At 45.1% G+C, this 6,670-nt stretch overlaps 1 long non-coding RNA gene across 1 annotated transcript; it reads right to left on the minus strand.

Moving 5' to 3' along the window:
- Nucleotides 1-252: 252 nt before the first annotated feature.
- LOC147916899 (uncharacterized) lies at nt 253-3,158 on the minus strand. The gene is made up of 3 exons (XR_015552583.1): nt 2,922-3,158; nt 1,260-1,316; nt 253-592 (listed from the first exon to the last, which is right to left on the minus strand). It is a non-coding gene; the product is annotated as an uncharacterized LOC147916899 (long non-coding RNA).
- Nucleotides 3,159-6,670: the final 3,512 nt, after the last annotated feature.

Genomic DNA, 6,670 nt, shown 5'->3' on the forward strand with positions numbered 1-6,670 from the left:
ATATTTAAAACTTGAGTGGACAAAACATTAGCCCCTTCACCACAGGGAACAATTCTATAGAGGCTCCTGGGACCTGACCCTCGTGAGTGCAGAGGTCCTTCCCAACTCTAATTTTTTAGGATTTCTCAATTGACTTCCCGTTCTATAAAAAGTATTCAGTTGCTGCTGAGGAATCCAACTGCTTTGACATTCAGTTTGAGGTCAGGATGCTTTCAGTATACTTTCATTTTTTTGCAGCATTAAAAATGCCCCTACACCTACTCTCTTTGAGCCAAAGGAAAGCAAATTCACATAATTAAGCCTATAAATACATATTTTAGGCAGGGGTTGGAGGAGTCAGCCCTTGACAACTGGCCAAGACACGATTCTCAGAGCAGCCATGGCTGTGCCGTATGGCCTTTGGCAAATGCTTACCCCTTCTGAGTCTCCGATTTTGGTTTGTTCGCCTCATTGGTCAGGATGATGGTATCCGATGCCAGCTACGAACATTTTGGAAAGACTGTGAGGTGGAAGAAATGGCCTAGCTCTGCATCTCATTATGAATGACTCCTTCTTTGTGTGGATTTTACACTTCTCAGCTTGCAGGCCTGGACTGGGAGAGACAGGGGGACGAGAAGGAGGTGGGATGTGCATTCATGCTCTTTGCTTGCAGACTCTTCCTCTTTAGGGTGACTTGGTTCAGCTATCCAACCAATGATTATTAGGCTCCCATTAATTGCAGGCACTGAGCTAGGAGCTGGTTTGTCAGAGTGGAAGTGAGCGGACGAGAAAGCCAGTGGAGTCCATGGGATAAATCTCTCAGTGGCTTTAATTGTTCTTAGGGTAAGGTTTAAAATCCCATGTTCTGCAACGCATCACATGATCTGGTCCCTGCCTGCTTCTTTTATCTCATGTTAGCCCTGCCTCCAGGCTCTGACGCATCAGCAGGCTGGTCCACTCTCATTTCTTTGGTGAGCTCTGTTCCTTCTCATTTCAGTGCCTGCTGGGTGCTCAGTCCAAAACACTACTGGTCTCCCTACCACCCCTTTCACCTAGTTAATGCTTTTTCTCATCTCTCAGTTCCCAGCTGAAAGGTCACTTACACAGAGAAACCTTCCCAGGCCTCAAGGCCTATGTCAGGTGTCTCAAGCATATGCTCCCTTGGCCTTTGCCCCGTCTCTGTCAGAGCCCACGACATGAGGACAGCTAATGAATCCAGGCCCGGGGGGTTACTGTCCATCTCCCCCCCAGAACATGCTCCACGCAACCGGGCACCTCACCTGTCTTGCTGGCCTTTGCTTCCCAGAGCCTCCCACACGGCCTTGTTCACAGTGCATCTGTTGGGTGGATGAACAAATGAAAGACTGAATTAATGAAGTGCTGTAACACTGGCAGGCATAAGGTGCTGTTGGATCACAGAAGAAGAGATAACGATTTCCCCTGGAAGGGCTTTCTAGAGGAAGTGATGATTGAGCTTGATATTAAGGAAAAAGTTAGAGTTTCCCTGTTGAGAAGGAACTGGGGGCAGTTTCTATTGGGTGCACCCACTAGCCAGCCTAGGAAGGGGGCCATCCTTTAATTTCTTATTACAAAATAATACGTATCTGTGGTAAGAAATTCAAACATTACTGAAATGTGCAAATACTAAAATTTACCATCCTTACTCCCTGCCCATATCCTCTAGGCATAACCATTAGTCACAGTGGGTGTTCTCTTCTTCCCATGAAGACTTCTTTTATACCTTTCCCCCAGTGATGTAATTATTTTAAATAATGTTTTATTCCACCCAAAAAAATGTATCTACATTGTCCCAAGGAAGAGTCCAACTCCTTCTTTCACTTAACTGGGGATCTTGGGCAAGTCTGGGGGAGTTCGTAGGCCATTGTTTATTTCCTGGGAGCTTGGAGGATGCTTTAGAAGAGATTTTTATATTGTTGCAATAAAGCAGGTCTGGACCCAATTTCCCACCCCTGAGAAACAGAGGTTTTAGTCTAGAGAGACCTTTCAATAGGTACAGTCACTATTGGGTTCTGCTGCAAAAAGGAGTGAAAAACAAGACATACCAGGAAATCTTAATAGAATGGAAAATATAAACAGTTTGAATGCATTCATTCTCAGTGATTCCCAAGTTCAGGGAGCTGACATATGTTGAATGTTGGCATTGGGCTAAGTGCTTTACATGTATCATTTCACTCAATCTTCATGACAACCCCCTTGCAAAGTGGGTCCTACTCTTATCACCCCATTTTACAGATGAGGGAACTAAGAGAGAATTTAGGTGTCTTCCCCAGGTCAGCAAAATAAGTAAGTATCAGAGCTGGAACTTGAATGTAGACAATCAGCACTAGGGCCTGCAAGTTTCACCACTAGGCTGTTTTGGCCTCTGGCCAAGTCTCAGAATCGGGACACGGAATCAGAAGTCCTAGCTCTATCCCCTCTTAGCTACGGCCACTGGAAATATTTGAATTTCTCTGTGTCTCAGGTTCAATTCTTATAAATGGGGGTAATAATTGTCATCCCACAGGGTTGTTGGGGTTACTAAGTAGAATCACATGCGGAATTATTTGCTCAACTCTAGCACATTCAGGCATTTTCATGAGTGCCTCTTAGCTAATTTCACAGTGGCACTTTTCAAGATGGCTAAGGTCGACTGAGACCCCTGAGAAGAATAATGCTGAACGAGAGGAATCACCCATATCAAAGGTGGGGTGGGCGGGGAATGATAGCTCTCCTTCCCGCCAAGCTCTCTACTCTAGCTCTCATCCTCGTCCCCCATCCTCAGCTCCATTATCATTATTGATGTAGATTTGTGTCCACAGCAGTCCTTACCATGACTGTTTTTTTAAACAATTATTTTATTGTCTTTGTCAAGTAATTTGTGCTTATTGTGAAAAGTCAAATAACATAGAAAAGTAAAAATAGCCATATCTTTAAATGCTCACCTTTGTGTTTCCAAGGTACTTCATTTTTTGGTTTGGGGTATAGACTCCATATTACGTTGAACAGATTTTTAAGTAGCACACCAATACCACCCTGTCGCTGAGTCTTGTTGAGGAAAGTCTTGTTGTGAGATGTTAGTAGGCAGAATATATAAGGAAAGAGAACCTCTTGAATAAATCAGGTGGGCATTCTCAACTCTAGCAGACTGGAATCAGAGTTTTCTCCTGCTTCGGGTTGTTGGTGTTTCTTCAACACTATGCAGGGGGAAAGCCGACCTTGGTTTATAACTGCCCTGTGAAATGTCTATTTTTTTTGTTCTTTAAAAATCCAAACACTTGCAGAGAATGTAAATATGCCTCCTCTCCTGCTCCATGGCCTCTTTCCTCCAGTGAACATGTGTGAAATCTCACACATACTCGTGCACACTGAGGCCGGCTGTCTGATTCAGGATGACAAGGCTGTTCTCCATGTGTCTGTCAGGGGCGCCAAACCCCAAAAGCCAAATGAGAGACCAGATGGGAAACCACAAGACCAGCCCACTGCCCTCTGCAGTGTGTTATCACCTCATTTGGGTGCACATCAAGTGAGGAGACACAGGGGGTTGACCCCATTTCTGAGTCGGGCTTAGCAACCGAGACGGCTTTCCATACCTAACTCATCTTGCCTGTGTTGCCAGCCCAATGCTCTTCTCAGCCTGACCACCTAAAAGCCTCTGGCTCTCTCCCTCCTCCACTGCTCACTAGCTTTACCTTCCCTGATACAGAACAGACACTGGAAAAGAACTCAAGTACACTGTGGGGAAACAGAACAGGCCGTCAGCAATTGTTTATCATGGGCTCATGAGCTGCCTTCCTGGTTTAAGTTGAGTGGGGTGAGTAGAGATCATGGTGTTCTTCATAGCTTTGGCTGCTTCAACATCTGGGTGGATTCATTGTCCCAGCGGGGAAAGAGACGTAATAATAATAACACCCAGAATATCTTCAGTGCTTTATAGTTGGCCAAGCTTTGCCACATATGTGACCTACCTTGACCCTCTCAACCACTATGGGGGAGCAAGGAGGATGCTATCATATCTCACAGGGGAGGATATTGGGACTCAGAGAGGTTGAGTGGTTTGCCCATGTAGTGATGGGGCTAGCCCTCCTACTCCCCACCCCCTCCCCCAAAGAGGTCTTGAGAACTCCCAATAATGTGACGTTTTTGAGCATAAGACAAACTTGGAGGAATGACGTGAAGGTGCTGGGCCCTCTGACTGCCTCATGCCCCCTCTCCACTTCTGGCCCCATTTTCAGTTCCCTCCTGGGATCTGTGTGGGTACGGTGTGCCCGGTGCCTAGGGTAGCGGCGTGGCCTCATTCTCCTCCCCACGCGGCAGCTTGTCACGATGTGAGCAGAAAGTTGACAGTGACGGGCGGCTGACGTGTCTCTTTGTGGACTGCCGGGGAACAGGCAGGCTGGCATTCTTTTTCGGCCTGTCCCGGGTGATATTTTTCAAACTTGTTTTTGAAAAACCGAAAAATCAAGTCTGGTTAGTGTCTCGCTGTTCCAGAAAGGGTGGCTGTGGGCAGCATCAGACAGAGGTGATCCTGAGTCGCCCCAGGGTAGAAACAATCTCTGAGAGAGAAACAAGGTTTTTGACCTGCAGGAATTTGAAGAAGCGACACACAAGAGTTGTGTTGGCCCTTGGTTCCAGCACTCAGGGCTGATCAAAGACCCCACTGTTTGCTGTGACCCTGGCCACATTTCCATTTGTATGTGCTGGCGGACCACTCTCAGGTGCACAAAATTTTCCTACAAAGGCTAGCCACTTGGTCGTAATTTGCCTAAAGTTCTGCCCACTGGGATCTGCCTTATTTAAACAGTCTTCAGTCTCAAATTCTAGAAGAATCTTGCCCTCTTTTCCTGAAGCAGTCTTGTCTCCTGTCCCCTTCCCAGTCATTACTGTCTGCTTCTCTCAGAAGTGGCAGGAGAAGAAGAGTAGTTGGGGGATGGGCAGCAGCGAGCCCCCTTGTATATTTTTTGCTTGTTGGCTGAATTTGAAAACAAAATATTCCTTTTATATTAATAATAATAATGACCCAAGCACTATCCTAGGGACTTTAAAAGATTATCTCATTTAATCCTAAGACTAATCAATTAGGTACAAATGTGTTACTATCCCCATTTTACAGATGAGAAAATTGAGGCTGTAGGAAGTTCATTAACTTGCCCCAAATCGTATCTGAGCAGGGAGAGATAAGATCCACACTCAGAACTGTCTCATTCCAGAACTTTGTAGTCTGAGCTGCTGCCCAATATATGCTAATGATTCTCAAACTTGAGGTGCAGGCTGGAAGCAGTATTTAGATGTTGGCCTCATCTATACTTCTGCAAGTAACATGTTACTAACAAGCCCCCTCAGTGACAGAGCCTGGAAAGCAGGGCCTCCTTCTCCTGATTGATTCTGGAGTTAGTCTATTCTGCAGTCAGTGACTCAGCCACATTGGGGGTTCAGCCTGACTATTTGAGGGCTCCCTGCTAGCACTACATGAAATAAAAGCCCTCAAGAATAGAAACCCTATTTCCTGAAGCAAGACTTGCCAGATAAAATACAGATGCCCAGTTACATTTTTGTGTCAAATGAACAATGAATACATTTTTAGGGTAAGTATATCCCATGATATATTTGGGATATACTTATCCTTTAAAAATTATTCAATGTTTATCTGAGATGCAAATTTAATTGGGCATCCTGTATTTTCATTTGTTAATTCTGACAGCCCTCCTGGAACTCAAAACTGAATATATCTGAACCAACCAAAAAAACGTGATGTGGGTCTAGTATCCAGGTGCCTCTCAGAGACATAGTTAATATGGTTACAGTAATAATGATAACAATAGTTAAGCACTGAAACATCAAGATTTCTGGGAAGCTTCCATGGTTTATGTGGGATCAACTTGACAGATACTTGAATTGGAATTGGCCCAGAAAATCTGGGACAAATGGTTGTTGTATATATAGGAGGTAACTTTCGACTTTTGATCAGGGATTCTCAGTCGTAGCTACACACTGGAATCAGCTAGTAAGCTTTAAAAAACACTAATTCCTAGGCCCCACCCCAGAGATTCTGGGGAAATTGGTCTGAGGTATACGGCCTTGTCATGAAGACCACATGCGGACAATAAAAGATCCCGAACATTCTAGGGCTTCACAAATGGTGTGAATGAAACTGTAGTACAGGCGTTCAGAAAGGGGATGCTCTACGACTAGAATGGTCCCAGTAGCTTCCATGGAGGAACAGGGAACCACATAGGTTGAAGGATGAGAGGATCTGGATAAGCAGAGAGGAGAAAGCAGAGGACGCCAAGGGAAGGGAATGGCTTGGAGCAAAGGAGCGGGAAAAAAAAATGTGTCAGCCAGGTCCAGAGGACAGGCCAGTCACATTAAAGTGGCATGTCTGAGTGGGAGCAATTTTTTTTTATTGAATTGTTTTTATATCTGTGTACAAAAATAATACATAATGGGGCCGACCCTGTGCCCTAGCAGTTAAGTTCTGGCTCTCCACTTCGGTGGCCCGGGGTTCCCCAATTTGAATCCTGGGTGCGGAACTACATACTGTTCATCAGGTCACGCTGAGGTGGCGTCCCACATAGAGCAGCTAGAAGGATGTACAACTATGACATACAACTATCTACTGAGGCTTTGGGGAGAAAAAAGGAAAAAAAGAGGAAGATTGGAAACAGATGTTAACACAGGGCCAATCTTCCTAAAA

Source organism: Ceratotherium simum, chromosome 6 (assembly GCF_057802395.1).
Source record: "Ceratotherium simum simum isolate JZ-2026a chromosome 6, ASM5780239v1, whole genome shotgun sequence".
Classification (NCBI taxonomy): Eukaryota; Metazoa; Chordata; class Mammalia; order Perissodactyla; family Rhinocerotidae; genus Ceratotherium; species Ceratotherium simum.